Source organism: Catharus ustulatus, chromosome 21 (assembly GCF_009819885.2).
Source record: "Catharus ustulatus isolate bCatUst1 chromosome 21, bCatUst1.pri.v2, whole genome shotgun sequence".
Classification (NCBI taxonomy): domain Eukaryota; kingdom Metazoa; phylum Chordata; class Aves; order Passeriformes; family Turdidae; genus Catharus; species Catharus ustulatus.
In genome coordinates, this window is record NC_046241.1 from 2,920,408 (window position 1) to 2,936,963 (window position 16,556).

A 16,556-nucleotide genomic window follows, 5' to 3' on the forward strand; every position below is an offset into this window, starting at 1 on the left:
GCTTGAATGTCTTAATTCTTTTAATATAGCACCTGGATTAGAGGAAGCCCCAAGTGCTAAATAAGAGAAGCCAAGTGACTACAGCTCCTAATAAGGTTTAATCACAATCACCTTCTCAATAGGTGACAGGTGGGGACAAGATTGATGGTGGGAAAGGCAAAGGAGAGCCTTGGAAATGGTGCAGCCTGGCTGGAGCAGAGCTGCTCTGACACCACCACCATGGTGGTTAGGGCAGAACTTTCTTTTCAGGACAATTATCTGTAGAATAAACTCAGAGCTTGAGGCTTTGCAGTGTCTGTCTCCAACAGGTATCCCAAGCACGATGAAGAATTCACATTTCCAGGAGCAGAGCCCAAGGAAGGGACATCTGCTGAGCCCTGTGATATCCCAGCTTGCCTTGGCTCGTGTCAGAGCCTTGCAGCAATTTAAGCTGGTGTTTAAATGAGAAGTATCCAACATGGCATTATGTAGTAATTATATATAGGCTACAGCCTCGGGAAGAGACCACACTAAAAACAGGAATCCAAAGCTCTTAGCTCATTTTTGGTACCACCAGATTTAATAAAATTATCTGTGTTAAAAATGAGGGAAGGTAATTGCTGAGTGACTTAGAAGTGTGGTGCAGAATTAATCAGACCACACTTGTAATGTGGTGTTTGATCTTTCATGTAAATTGCTGCTAAATGTGCATAATTAGAAACAAATCAATGCTACATCTCAGTGTGAGCCACAGATGTGCTGCCTTCCAGCATGGTTATGATCTCCTGGCTGGGGATAATGGGGCTTAAACCTGGTCACCAGCTTGGGACTTGCAGGAGTCCTTCCTGCATTTCCTTGGAGTCCTTGTCCAGCAAAAGTCTGCCAGGGTGGGCTGCTCACCATATCCTCCTCTTCATCACAGGGCAACAGGAGCTGATTCCTGACACCCAGACTGAGATCCCAAAGGCTGGAGGCTTCCCAAGCAGGGATGGGATCCTTGGGATATTGGTGCTGTCCACTATTGGGTGCTAAAGGCCTCGAGAGCACCAGGACAACACAATGGTGTCACTTCCCATCCATCAGGGAGGGATTTTGGCCCCTCTTGGCACAGGGTGAGTTTGGGGAGCGCTGTGTGTGACCCCACCGAGTTCCCAGGGCTGCCAAGGCTCCCAGCATCCAACAAAAGGAGCACACAAAGGGAGCTGGGAGTGCAAACCAGCCCTGCTCCATCCTGCAGCCCTGTGCCAGGGCTGTGCAGGCTGCTTGGGAGCAGGAAAATCTCAATTTCCATCCGTGTTCCGTCCCAGCCACTGAGGGGGACGTTGGCAAAGAGAGTGCCCAGCCAAGGGGAGGAGGATAAAGCTCTTCCCTGCAGAGGTTTATTTTGGGTGTGCTGGAGGCTGAATTCCTGTGCTGGAGTAATCCTGGGGATGAGGTCATGTGTTCCCTTTGTACCCCTGTTAGTTAGCAACGCTCTTTCTCTTATCAAGCATCTGATTAAACTCACAAAAGAAGGGTCTTTAAAAAACAGGCTCAGGCAGAAATGGGAAGTGAATAAATAAATTGAGTTTGGGTTTTTCTCTGGTTTTTGTGGGTTTTTTTTCATTTTGCTCAACAGGAAAAGGGGAGAGGAATAAGATGGGAAAGGGAGACAAGAAATGGGTTCCTTGTTCAGAAATGACAGAACAAAGAATTTTATCTATTTTCAAGATTTCTACAGAGCCAGCCTTGTGGCAGACACCAGTTGCACCCATCCATGTGGCAAATGTCTCCCTGCCAGAGTGAGCAGCACTCACCTTCTGCAGCAGTGAAACCTTCCCCAGAACGGGGCTTCTGTTCCACTATGGAGGAGGTAAACTGAAATTGGACTCAACATTTTATTTGACTTGTAGAAAGACTTGGCTGGTTTGCACTGATCTCTCTATAAACACTCAGGTATTTATAAATTATATCAACTGTATTTAACAGAATGACAGTATTTCACATCAGTTATTTGGTGGCATCAATAGTCCCCTATATTAGAAGAAAATGTTTCTCTTTGTTCCTCTCATTTTGTATAATTCATTATTTCCCTCTATTGTCCTCTGCATTGGATGTCCAAAAAAAAAACCAAAACAAAACACAGTGTAAAAGCTGTCTTTATAAAGAACTGGAGCCAAGTGATGATAAAGTAACAAGCACAACTTCTAGAAAGTTTTTCACACACATATTTGGCCATTGAAAGGTGCCATGTTTCATTTGGTTCTGAAGATTCAGCAAGAAGGAAAGTAACAGGGAGTCAGCAGCATTTCAGGAGTTCCTATTCTTGAGAAAAAAATTCCCTGACAATTTTTTTTTTGGTAAATCTTTGAAACCAGTAATGGCTTGCTTTGAACCAAATGGCCTGTTTGAAAGAATAACCACCTCAATCATTTCTTCAAAGGATTCCTGCTCTTTTTTCTAATAAAAGCCAGAGCAGCCTGGCCTTCAATTACTAAGTGAAAAATTTATGACAGTGAGCCCACAGTGCTTGTGCTCTCCTGCACCCCAGGACAGAAAAAAATAGAATTAATCTCATGTTCACTCCCACCTCTAAAAGCTCAGAGTTGTGCCCATCGGGGAGCAAAACATGTCAGTGCATTTTCAAACACCAAACTGAATTTTCAGGCAGCAAAATACTTCAAAAATACTGGTCCAGGAGCCAGAGGGTTCCTTACTGCTGCTCTGCCCAATTACCTTCAGCTTTTTTCCCTTGGATTCCCTTGAATTACCATCTCCCAAGACCAGCTCTGCTTGTTATCCACCCAAGGATTGTACCTATGGATAAATAACACTCCCCTGCCCCCCCAGGATGTTTGGCTGGGAATCAGCTTGGCTCGAGATGTAAAACAAACAGCTTGGAAGAGTGGGGAAGAGAAGAGAGCAGAGCTGGGGAGGGGCAGCAGAGGAGACAGACACGGAGATTTCTCAGCTTTGGGATTTGATGGCGCTGCTCTGGTGTCTGAGCCAGCTCCACTTCCCCTCTGCCTCCAAAACGTGTTAGACCAGCTGGTGGGTTTGACCCCTGGCACTGCAGGGATTCACAGCAGCTAAAAATATGTCTGTGTATTATGTTTTTAAAAATCCTGTTTTTGTTGGAGGCAAAAAAAGGATAAGACCATGCAAAAAGGATGCTGCTGAATGAGTTCAGGGGAATAATGCAGCCTGGAGTAGGCTGGCTGAAGTAATGTCTCACTCATGGTTTATGTTGCTCTTTCTTAGAGGTGCAAAGCCCAGGAAATGAAAGAGCTGCCTCTATAAAAAGCAAAGGGTTTTTCTTACAAATTAGGTTTATTCCCTTTAGGATGTGAGGAGGTGAAACTCTGAATGCTGAGCTGGAAAAGCCAAACAAATGCTCATTTGGGTAATCTTATATTTTAGAATATATTTCAGCTAACATTTCCAACAGTGGCACACGTGGGGGGGTGATTTTCATGCTGGTTCTCATGCAGCACAAGGAAAGAGCAAATTCCTTCTGGATTTGTCCTGCAGGGACCTGTGGAAGGTGATGGACAGGAAAGGGGGCACAGAGCTCACCTGAGCTTTACCACAGAGCCTTGGCTTGTGCTGCTGACCTTTCTGGAGAGGATAAATTCTCCTTTATGGAATCTGGAATACAAATTGCCAGAGTGGCTTACCAGGGAATCTGCTCAATGATGGGGAAATCTAAATTGGAATGAAGTTTGAGGTGAACCAATAGGGCAGCCAAGGAAGGTGTTCACCTTGGAATTGGAGGAATGGGGAGGTGCAGAATTAAGGTGTCATTGCAAAGTGGGAATGAGCAGGTGTCCCAGTGAATGGATTCCCCAGGCTTGCAAAAACACATCTCAACAATAAAGGCTGAGGTAAAACATCCCTGACTGAGGGTCTGCCATCCCCAAGTCTTCTTCTCCATAACAAGAGAAATGGAGCTAAATAGAACTGGGCCCATGGAATTGCCACAAAACCTTGTGCATTGATTCCAGAAAGTGCCACAGCCTTGGGGTTAATGGTTTATTAATGCTCAGGTTAGTCCCTGAGGATTGAAACTCAGGCATCCTGCTCTGAAATGATTTCATAAATCATCTGCTGTGCCTGTGTTTAACATCTGGTAAAACCTCACAGGGGCAATGTGTGTCCCTGGGAATTCAGTATTCCAAGGACCTCACAGGAAAGGTGCTGTCAAATCCTCATTTGCATAATTAAACATCTTCCTGAGGGGTGCTGTAAAACTGTCAGAAAATAAATCATTAAAAAGTAAAGAGCTGGAGCATTATCCCTGCAGTGTAGGAGAGAAAGGGAAATCTGCAGAGCCACCCCAGCCCTGGAACCAGCACAGGAGGGAGCTGGAGCTGCTGGAGAGTCCAGAGGAGGCACCAGGGGGATCAGAGGATGGAGCAGCTCTGCTGGGAGGAAAGGCTGGCACAGCTGGGATTGTTCACCTGGAGAGGAGAAGCTTTGGGAAATTTCAAATTTCCAGGACCTGAAGGAGCCAACAAGAAAGATGGAGAGAAACTTTTTACAAGAGTCTAGAGTGACAGGACAAGGGGGATGGGTTTAGTCTGCCAGAGGGCAGGGCTGGATGGGATTTTGGGCAGGAATTGTTCCCTGGCAGGGTGGGCAGGGCTGGCACAGGGTGCCCAGAGCAGCTGTGGCTGCCCCTGGATCCCTGGCAGTGCCCAGGGCCAGGTTGGACATTGGGGCTGGAGCAGCCTGGGACAGTGGGAGGGGTCCCTGCCATGGCAGGGGTGGTAGAATGGGATGAGTTTTAAGGACCCTTTCAAACCAAGCCATTCTGTCATTCTTTGATTCTCTGAAATCTTTTTGAAGAAGAAAGTCTGACCAGATGTGCAGCACAAATGCACAGAGCTCCAGAGCTGCCTGAAACTCTGGGGTAACAATAGAAAACTTCAGCCTTACTCTGAAGCCAAGAGGATGTGCCAGGCCAATGACCAGAATGAGAAGATGAATCCATGGAAATAAATTACAAGGTTACCAAAACCCACAGAGAAAGACAACAGAGAATTTGAGAAAAATCTGCAACTGCCCCAAAATGCACGAGTCCAGCTGATTCTCTTACATCAACTGAAGGTCCTTTCATCTCTAGACATTTTCTGGGATCAGAGGGATCATTCCCACACATGTGCATGATCCTCCTGTACCTTGGTGTGCCAATGTTTGCTGCTGTTACACAACCCAAGTGATTCACCCCTGTGGATGGGAAGTGCAGGAGAATCCTTCATCCAGCTCCGACCACAGAAGGAATTTTACACCAGCCACAAGAAACAGCCTGGTTATTTTATACAGCAGATCATTCAAATGTGTTGCATATAAACTAAAACAAAACCAGCATTACAAGAGGTAACCATGGGAGAACTCACAGCAAGCCCAGCTGGTCTAACTCACAGGGACAAGTTAACAGAGAATTCAGTCTGCCCTTGGAGCTTGGTTTTTTGTTAAGGGCTCGGACACTTGAGCATCAATTTCTGGAAATGGGAGCTCAGAAAAGAGGAACAAAACCAGCAGGTCAGTGGGGTGCTCTGGAGCTGCATTCAGGCTCCTGGCAGGGGGCACAGCAATCAGCCAAGTGGAGCAATTTGCTACAAACTCAGAAAAGGGGGGAAAAAAAGCCATCTGCTAAATACTTTTTTCTCACATCTGCAAAACAACCTCTGTTCTTGCTGTAGCTGGGGAAGAGGGGGAAGAAAAAGCCCGTGGTAGATACAGCCTAGACAAAAACTGTGGATTAGAAACAGCAGGGCACAGCAGAGATGGGAACAGTGAAGACAACAATGGATTCAGAACTGGTGCTGCTCTAAAAACAGCAGCAGAGCTGGAGAGATGGGTCACATCTGAGGGACTCGTGGTGAGCAGAGTGGGGGGGTCACAGCTTCCTTTTGCCTGAACCCCCCAGCACAGGAGTGACTTTTACCCATCACCCCTGAAGGCACGAGCAGAACTCGGGGCTGCTGAACAGGGAATTGAACGCGGGCCATGGCAGAGCTGCCACAGACACAGAAGCCTCAATTAGTGCCTTTTCCAATGTCAAAAATCCCTTTCACAGCAAAAGCAGCTCCTGTGCACAATCTCCCAGCAGAAACCACTCCTGCCTCTGAAGTACGTCCTGTACCTTTTAATAAAGCCTTTGCTAATAGCAAAAGCATTCGCTCGCTCTTGGCTTTTCCCTGCGCGCAGCAAAGACGCGGAGCTGGAAAAGATCGACGCTTTTCTAAACTTGTCTGTGGAAAGTTTCTCTGCCAAGCTACACTTTGTCAGGAGCTCATTATTTTCTGGGTAGACGCTGGAGGCTTCGCTTTGAAATACTTTGAGGGCTTTGCTGATGCAGTTTCAGACCATGAGGTTCGTGTGCGCGCTCGCATGAATCACAGCAACTCGTGTTCCTTCCACACACAAAGCTCTGCTTCATTTCCAGGCCCTTCTCCACGCTGCTGCTTCCAAAACCACCTATAAATTTTCCAGAACCCATTTCACGAAGTTCTAGGTGGTTTTGGGATAAGATGGGAAGAGCAGAAATTCAAGACTTCTGAATTTTCTTCCCACTCCTTTCATGCCAAGCAGGAGCTGCTGAGAACAAAGCAGCAGCCAGTCCTGGAGATGGGAACTTGGCCAGTGTAATTTGTCTCAAAAGTTCATGATTTAAGTATCAAACAACACCTTTTTTACTGCTAATGAGAGGTAGGAAACAAGCCATCAATACTCTTGATAAATATAATAACAATAGGTGAAGGAACAGCTGATCTGCTATAAGAAGCCAGATGCCAAATTAATACATTTACCAAAATATTGGTGAAATCCATGCAATAGAAATAAGGATAATTTATAAGAACCATAAACTACTGACATATTAAAAAAATACAGGGTGAACAGGCACTGAGACAGCACTGCTTTGTACAGCACCTCTGAGGAAGCTGTTTTTCAAATTTCTCCTGGAGGTCAGGAGCAAGAGATGAGCCAAAATTCTGCTCCACACACCCAACCCCACACTTTTCCATATTTAAAATCATTTTAGCTGAAGGAATGTCACGTACAGAGGCAAGAGAGGTGGAATTCTTCTTTGTTAATAGCTTTACTGTAACTAAGAGCACGAACAATTTACATTTATATTGGTCTGGAATAACAGAAAATATTTAATTGTATGGATTGCTGCAGATTATATTGGTCAGCAGGCAGCAGGACACTTCCAGAATTCATTATGAATATTTGCCTGTGCTTTATAATTTTGCTTTGATTGAACCATACACTTATTCAAGCACTAAAAATGACTCAGGACTCAGCCATAAAAACCTGCACTATTCCTGGGGATCAGAATTACCACTCCTTGCCTCCTGTCATTAGCAGACTTCGGGCATGGTTTTAAAAGAAGCTGAGTAAACAGAAGGGTAACCCTTCACAGGCAGTTCTTTGCTTTTAAACCGGTTATGAGCTTCCCTGGGCGGCTTTTCCTCCCTGCTGGAGCTCCTCTGTCCTTGGTACTAGCACCTCAAACACACAGGAATGTGCACATTTTTCTAACTCACAAGACCACAGAAGGAGTTCCTTGAAATCTGACTTCCAGTAATCGCCCCCGGGCTGCAGATCTGCCTGGCCTAGTTCTGTCACATGTGGTAGCATCAAGAATTTGCATCTTTGGCAACCCAGGGAAGGGTAGCAAACTCAGAGTAGAGCAAAACACATCATGAAGAGAAGATGGAATGAAATCAGCCATGGCTTGGCAAGGCAAAATGAAATATAAATGAGAGGCACAAGATATGAAACAAATTGAGTGTGAGGCGTTTGGAAAAAGAGAGGAGCTGCTTCTGAAAAGTCCAGTCTGGGGATGTTCTGAGTGCTCTGATGTAAAACAGAGGCACTTATGTAATGTAATGGAAATTACAGCCATAAACACAGCCCTGAGCAGTGATTAGTGACTGAACTCGGACAAAAATCTGCGCTGCTGCCTCAAATGTCAGCAAATTGGGCACTGGACATTAATGGGGGGAAGGAGAGACCTGCCCCAGCCCCACCCTGACCCTGCTCCCTTCACCCACAGCCACTTGAGCCCAGCCTGCAGCAATTTGAGCCGTGGGATGGTGAAAGGAGGGACGTGGAGCTCAATTATCCAGCACCAGATCGCAGTGAAATCAATGCCATTGTGTCACATGAGAATTTGGCTGGCAGCCCCTGAAGTCTGCCCAGGAGAAACCCATCCCCTCAGCAGGACCGGGGACAGGGGACAATGAAGGGTCACTCTGGGCATGGAAAATGCTCTGTGTGGCTTCTAATTTGCCCTCTGGCAGCCTGGGTTTGTCCCTGTGCTGCTCCATGTGCAGCACTCCTGACCTATATGAGCACAGACCAAACTGGAGCAGCCCAAGGCATCCTCTGCAAAAAGACACCATTAAGGCAATGTGTTATATGGACATCCAACACCCTGTACCAAAGGGAATTCAGTTTCTCCTGTCAGCAGGAAAAGTTCCCTCCTGGGTGGAACTGCACTCCACAAACTCAATTTTTAGTTAAATTAATTAATTTTAGTTAAATTAATTAATTCAATTTTATTTAAATTGAGGATCTCTTTTTTAAGTTTATTATGAGGGTATTAGGATACAGGATTACAGGATATATAGGTCAGGTGTAACAGAGAGGTTGTGGATTCCCCATCCCTGGAATTGTTCAAGGTCAGGGATCAGAACAACCAAAAGGGCATCCCTGCCACATGGCTGGTGGTGATAAACTGAATTTCCTTGTTTCTGACACCAACCCTGGCAAATCCCAATGTGCTCTTGCTAAGACAAATAAATGATACTTGAAGTAACAGCCAGAGAATGACAAATAAAACAACAAATAATGCTAGTGTGTTTGAGCATGGCACTGGGTGCTGCAGGCTTTCCATCAAGCCTGGAGCTGCAGCACTTGGAGTGCTGGCTCCCTGTGATTGACTTGCTAACCTGTAAAGTGGCTAAGTCGACATCATAATTAACACTTGGCAGTGGAAATATAAATTCCCTGGCTTGTAGGTGGTATATCCTCCTCTAAACACTCCACTTGGCCACCAAACAGCAAAAATAGATAGGACATTCATAAGGAGCACTCACCATGGGAAATGCCAGTGGGTTTTGTTTTATTTTTTTCCTGGAAACTGTTTACATGGCCAAAATCCTTCAATAAGAAAAATGATCTGAGAACTTTCCCTTCACATGTATCCTGTTCTCCCGTGCCTTGTGGCCCACAGTGTGCAGCATTCATCAGGAGTCAGCCCTGAATTACTGTGGTACAAGCAATGCAGGAGGGAAGTACAAGCCACAAGCAAAGGGAAAATATGCATTACACTGCCTCTGGCCAAGAGGAATGGGCTGCCTGCAGATCACAAGCTACCTTTATATCTTTCTTGGCATAGAGCTTTGTCCCACAGCACAGAGAAGCTATTTAGGAGGATTCAGCACATCCAAAAGAGGTTGGCCTTCCAAAGGAGCCAGGAGAGACAAAGAACCAGTGCAAAGTGGCCACTGAGCTCCTTGGAGAGGCCAACAAACAGCTCCTGACAAGATGAAATCCTGAGGAGGGAGATAACCACCAAGGGCTGCTGCTGAAGTGCTCAGCACACTCTGAGAGTGACCCTTTCCTGTCCAAATAAAGGCTTTTCAAAAACACAGCAAAGAGGCACAAAACCACAGAGTCCTCAGCCCACAGCCTCTCTCCCCTGCTGCCTGTGCCCGAGATAAACCCCAAACTGACCCACAAAATCTGCCTCTGTCCAGGTCTTCTGCTTTCTTGGCAAGGGAAAGTGAACTTATGTCTTGGAAATAAAGCTTTTTTTAGCCCTTTTCCAGCCTTTCCTTAATGGTGGAAATAACTCTTTAGCCAGTTCTGGTGGGCACACAGGGAAAGGATCTCACAGTTTAATTTTCATGTACAACAGAAGAGATTTATGTTCCCTTTTAGCTTTGTGCTGCCAGAGTGGTGGAAAAGAAGATAAATTTAAATTATGATCAAGATTTTTTCAATTAATATTCTGGTAAATATCCTAATTCCATAACAAAATTAGCATTTGCAATTTTAGGCTTATGAGCTTAGCACGTCCTGCTGCATGTTGGGCACAGCTAAAGCCAAAATCATTATAATGGAATTTCCCCAGGCTCTCACTTTCAGCCTCCTGGGAGGCTCCTGGCCAAAATCTATCCACACATAGCCAGTGCTCCAGCCTGCCATGGGAAGAGGCAGCCACTACAATAGACCTTTGTTGAGCCCAGGATTCAAGCAAGCACTTTTGGAAAAATCTGTATTTAAGGTTTCTGTCCTACCACCCTGCACTTTCTGCTCAGTTGCTGAAGAGAGTATGTTTTCTAAGCATGAAACAATATCATTTTTGTGGGGAGTTTGGAAAGTCCCTGTATGAATCGAAGAAAAGCTTCCTTTCTCAGCCTGGGCTGGGTTTGGGGTGAGCTTTCTGTGTGAGTAATCTTTCAGAGTAGGAAGCAGAGCTCCCCCATTGCTCGGGAAGAATGGAGCTCCAGTGGGCTAATATGTGATGGATGACTGAATGCAAACTTGGCAGCGCTGCCCTCCGCTCCCCAAAGAACACAAAACAAAATGCCACTGCCTGCTCGGGCACCGGGGACCCCCTTGCAAGGGCTGAAAACTTGGCACCATCCCACCTTGGTTTAATTGAAACTGCAGACAATTAAGGATGGGAGCTTGGAGAAATGTCTTGCGACGAGATCAGCTCAGGATGGATTTGTCTTGGGTGATTGGCTCATGCATAAGCCAAAAAAGAACATTAATGGGGAGTTATTTCCCATTGACTCCACAGCCTGAGCAGCAAAATCTCACATTGATTTAAGAGGGGTGTGTTAGGAGGTATAATTTATATTAATAACTATTATTCAAATTCTCCATATGGATATATACTCTCTGAAGCTGTAGGTGGAGATTTTTGAGGGTCAGCAATAGGACAGGCAGCATACAGGAGAGAGAAATGATGTATTTAGAAATTCAGGAAAATCTTACATTAAGGACAATTCTAGTTATAAGGGCACATCTATCATTCATTCAATGCTAAAAAGTGACACTGAATTATTCAAACTTTGCCCTTTTAGCAGGAGGATCCCCATCTATTCCTTCTTTCAATGCCCAGACACTTCCTGCAGGCTCCAGGGGCAGCTCTTGTCAGGCAGGATCCCACTGACTCCTCCTGCCAGTCTGCCCATTCCGCACCCTGGGCTTGCATCATGCACTGAGGGATTTCAGCAGCTGGAACAATGCCCAGCCTCTAACTTTTCCCACATGTGGAAGGCCTTTAACTCCAGCTCTGAGTGGCCAGAGGGTCAGACATGAGTGGACAGTGAGCGAGCAGAGGTTTCAAATTTGTGGAAACCCTGAGCTCGGTGGAAACTGCTCTACTCAAGATCATCCCTCAGGGTTGTTCAGTATACTGTTTTCCAGTAGTCCCCTTCCTCAAAGAACTGCCTTCTAATTTCCTTTTTCTCTTCACTGTACAAAGAACTTTTTGGGAATAATTAATAATAGGAATTGTAGGTTCTTTGTGTCAGAGATCTTCATTTATTAAACCTCTTCACTCCTAATACAGTGAGACCCTAAAACACTGGAGCAAAAATTACAACATCAACCAAAGCCATGGACAAGTCCTCTTCATCCATCAGTTTAATGAACTAAATTGCATCTTAAGAATTCATAAGCAATCTGTACACATCCCTTATTTCGAGCTCTTGACCTCAGGTTATGGTGTTTCCTGTCCAGAACTCATTAGTTACTAATCCTATAACTGCTTGCAGTTTTGAAGATTCCTGAGCCTGGTAGATGACAAAATATTAACTGCTTTCGCTTGGATTGCTGTCTTCCTTAGTTTCCCGCTTCAGCAACAATGATTTTTTCTGCAATATGACATCAGCAGCTTCCTTAAAACCACTAAGAGCAGCTATTACATTTTACAGCAGTTTCAGACTTCTGCAGTTTATAACCACAGGGTTAGATCAGAGCTCAGGCTTTGAGCAGGGTGTGCTAAACTCACACCAGTAATTAAGTCTGAGAAAGCACACAATGGTAAATCAGAGCTCAGTTTCCAAGCCCTGTATCTCTAACAGTTCAAACCAAATTCCTCTTATTATTGGAAAGCTGAGATTTCGAACTTTCCAGGGATGTAAATCATCCACTCCTAAGCCTGGAGTTTTATGAGCCACTAGACCTTAAAACTGTCAGTGGCCCTTCAGCTTAGCAGACTGAGATGGCACGAGGCCAAGGAGGAATTTATCAAGTACAGGCTTCAAATGAGAGTAATTATTTGACCACTCTGGATTTCCCATGGCACAGAGGTAGGACAGGTAAACGGAGCTGATAATGCAGACACAACCCTCTGCATTAATCTTGCTTCCAAAGGTTCCTCCAGGGATCCCAGGGCTCTCTAAGGGCTGCAGGGCTGGATGGAAATGGTTTCTCCCTCACATCCATTTCCAGCAGATACCCCTTGTCCAACCCAGGACAATTAAATGCCAATTAAATGCCATCAGCACCACTCAAACCTCTGGACACATCCTACAAGGCTGGGTGGGCTGAGGCACCGTGGTGTTAAACAGCACACAACTGGCCAGGCTGGTTTTCCAGATGGTTTATCCAGGAGGGGTGAAAGGGTTAAAGCTCTGGCTCCAAAGCAGCATCACTGTTTCACAGACACTTCTGCTTTTTAGTTGTGCCTGACTCTTGAAAAGGATGAGAAAGTCCCCAAAAGCACAGACCCTGCCATTTAATCTCATTTTCTTATCAAAAAGTGAGACAATGCTCAAGAACAAACTTTGACAGTCTCTTTATAGCAAGTCAGAACATCTTTACCCATGAATAGTCTTTGGCTTTTTTTAGATATTTTATAAAAAGCACTAATATGAAAAACAAGCTGAATGTCAAACACCTTGAGAAATGATGTTATAGCAAGCTGATAGTTAAGTTTGAGTGAATACTGAGAAGTGATCCAGTTTTAAAGAGCTGGGATAATTAAAGAGCATGGCTTTCAGAAAGTCTCCAGCTAACAGTTACTCAGAATTTGTGAAGCACGTTTTAGCCTGTGTTTAAGGATTTTCCCAGTAAGTTCTAATATCATTAAGCATCACTATTTCAACAGGAGATTTGGGTCTGCTTGTTTGTCCTGTCCATGTGCCCATGACCACCGTGCATGTGCAAGGGATTTCTTCAGCAGAATTTCTGCTTTTCCCCAGATGAGACCTGACATTCTCATCTGCAGGCTGGGGGCTTTGCAGCAGATCTTTGGCTATTCCACAGCTCTGGAAACACTGATAAAGTAACTGTAGTGAGAGGATTAAGGGCTGGGACTTGCAAAGAAATTTCTCTGGGGTGAAAGCAGCCAGAGGATAAAATTAATGAGCAAAAAATATGGGAAGTGAATGTCAATTTGGTATTTGGGAGAGTGACTGTGACCGGGTCAGTGATGGGAGGCACAGCCCTTGTCACTCCTGTCCCACTGCTCTGCTCAGCTCAGGTGCCTGTCCCTCCCTGAGCACCTGCATGGGAACACCCTGGCAGCTCTTCCAGCTGCTTCCCAAACTCCCTGCCAGGGAAGCTGAGCTGCAGACAGACCATTTATCTTCTCTTGGCTAAACACTTTCATCTGGTCAAACTTCTTCAGATTCAATTTGCCCCTGCACCCCCTGTGTCAGCAAGAAACAGCCCAAAAGACATCACATCTCTGCAAGTATCTCTAGGATTCAAAGGATGCTCCCTAATCCCCATTCCCACCTCACTTTTGGACTCCAGTACCCCCAAACTGAGCAACCTGCTCCAGTGGAAGGTGTCCCTGCCCGTGGCTGGAGCTGGATGATCTCCAAGGTCCTGTCCAGCCCAAACCATTCCATGATTTCACAGCTTTAAAAGGCAAATGCACAAAGCCAGCACAATACAACAACCCCCACATGTAACATTAATCAGGAAATGTGTAAAGTGAATTTCCAATATTTAATACGGTCTTAAAAAATTAAACCAGGAAAGAAAACCAAAGGCAACAGCTGGACAGCAAGGCTTTTACCCAGACCATAGAATCGCATTCACCTCATTGTTTTCTGTTTTTTCATGAAGAAAAACTTTAATAAATGTTTTTATTATGGTTTTTAATTTTATATCTCCACTGTGCAACACAACGCATCGCCATCCTTTCAGTCTGAACATTCTTTCCCATAGTATGAGACAGACTTTTCAGAAGTTTAGATTAACTGCCAAAAACTCTCTGTCCTGGTAGCCAGACAGAAAATCAGGCAGGGAAAACTCTGCAAAGGTGATGTAACACAAAATCTTGAGTGAGTGGGTTTAGCTCCTAAATGAATCTAAGTGTGTTCACCTTCTCCCAGCCAGATTCTCCTTTTTAAGCCAATTTGAGCCTCGCTGGTAAGTGCAGACACAGTCATGCAGAAAATCTCTGTGCACCAGGGAGCAAGGAGCTGAGGCACGGAGCAAGTGCCTCTGTTTTTCCATGAGGATGGAGAATTTCACCCTCCCGCTCCCAGAACCCACCCAGCAAAGCACTGGTAATAAAATACCAGTTGAATCTTCCTTTGTGCTTTGCTCCCCACCGCAGGCTAATATTACCGGACTTTAAAAAGAAATCGGAGCCCAGTGGGGGCAGGGAGGAAGGTGACAAAGGCTTCGGTGAAAATTAAAAATAAAAATTTAAAAAAGTGTGGGGACAGCAAGTGAGCAGCGGGAAGGGCCCGGCGCTCATCAGGTCACAGACAGGAGCACAGGAGTTGCTTGGGAAAGTTAAAACCTGCGAGTGGATTTAGTCTGGTGAGGATGGGGGAAACATTTCTATCGCTCCAGGAGCCAAGAGAAAATCCCAGCTGTGCTCTCCTGCCCCGTCTGGAGCTGTGAGGATGCCCAGCAGGCAGGCAGCTCCTGCTCCATTCATTCACCGGGTCGCAGGGATGTCAGCGGGACACTTGTGGCATTGTCACAGCAGACAGATGGGAGGCAGGCATGCCCTAATCCCGAATCACCCCGGCAGAGCCTGCCCGCTCACCTGCCGGGCACAGCCGGGTGATGCCGAAACAGGGGCACTGCACTGTGCCACAGCTCTGCCCCATCCAGGAGGAAGCAGGCTTACCTTAGAGACCCTGGTAGAGCTCAGATCCCGCTGGGAGCAGTCTCCATGGAATCAGGGCTCTGTTGAAGCCCGCTCTGCGCTCCGGACCTTGGTGCGGTCCTGTCAAAACTCTGCGGAGCTGCGGGACCGTGTGCGGCGCAAGGCTGCGAGCTTTGACAGCAAGGCAAACTGCTCCGAGCAGCCAGATTCGGCCGGGTTTATATAGCTGAGCTGCAAATCCTGAGCCTTGGCTCGTTCCGCTGTAATAGGACGCCTGAAGGCATTTTTTTTTTTTCAGTTTAGCTTTAAAGGAACAGCCTCTCTCTCTGTCTGGCGTGGCTTCTGAAAAGCGCGCACACACTCACACACGCTGTCATCCACACACACACACACAAAAAAAAAAAAAAAAAAAAGAATTTACATGCGATTTATGGCTAAAGAAGGAAACCCCCTGAACCATTCAAAAAGTAAGTCAGCTCAGGGCAAATGACTCAGAAAGCAGAATATTTTCCCTACAGCATCAGCGGAGTGCATGATCAGGAGTTTTAATCCCCTCACCCCCATTATTTTAAGCATTGTGAAATAGTAGCGAGCTTACGTGAAATCAGGGGAATCACAAGCAGGGTTTAAATTCCTGGGACTCCTACAGAAATTAATGGGTTTAACGTCGGTATAAATAGATCCCACTCCACTGGAATCAACTGCAAAATTCAGATTTACACAAGCAGAGGGTCTGGCACATTCCCATCTTTTCAAGCCTGTGATCTCTTTTGCATCCTTTTGCCCTCCTGCTCTGAAGAGCCGCAGGCAGAAGAGTGGGGAATTCTGGAGAAAAGTGAGCAGAGTCTTTGTAAAAAAAAACAAAAAACAAAAAACAAAAAACAAACTAAAATAGGAGCGATAACAGCCCGAAGGGGACAGCACAGGAGGGATTCCCTTTCTTCTCAGATCAGATAAACAGAGATTCCGTGGCTGTCTGTGTGTACAGATAACCCGTGTGAGGCTCAGGGCTTCTCTGCTCTCCATCCCGGAGCTATCAGTGACACACGGAGCGCTCAGCTCGGACCTGTCCGGGGCTCTTTGTTGTCTCTGAGACCCTTGAACCTGAGGCTGGTGGAGAAAAAGAGAAGATCACAGTTGAAGGATTCTCATTAGCACCGATTTCCCTCCTCCTGACATTAAAATCTTGGCTCTCCCTGCCTGTATCCCAGCCCTCTGTGTTCTGGGTTTGGTTCCTTTGGGTTCTGCTCTTGGGGAGGTGGTGGCAGAGGAGGAAAGAGGAAGATTACTCTTGAACTTTCAGGTCTGACTTCCAGGAAAAAAAATGAAATCACTCTTCTGTTGGATGGTTTAGAAAGCAAGACTCACCCAAACACCTCTGAGGGCCATGAAAACACAAACCTCTGCTGCTGGGATCCTCCTCAGGAGCAAAGATGCTCACAAGGACAAAAATGGATTGCCTGGGGATTTGGGGTCATTTTCC

The 16,556-nt window shown here is 45.8% G+C and overlaps 1 protein-coding gene across 3 annotated transcripts in view; it reads right to left on the minus strand.

Moving 5' to 3' along the window:
• The window catches only part of TNC (tenascin C), a 72,106-nt gene extending 56,755 nt beyond the window's left edge, over positions 1 to 15,351 (minus strand). Inside the window, exon 1 of one of the 3 annotated variants that reach the window (XM_033077807.1) lies at positions 15,095 to 15,351. The gene's annotated coding sequence lies outside the window, so the exon portion shown is untranslated. The remainder of the gene's footprint in view (positions 1 to 15,094) is intronic. The other 2 variants (XM_033077808.2, XM_033077809.1) reach the window with 2 other exon arrangements.
• Between the last annotated feature and the right edge of the window lie 1,205 nt (positions 15,352 to 16,556).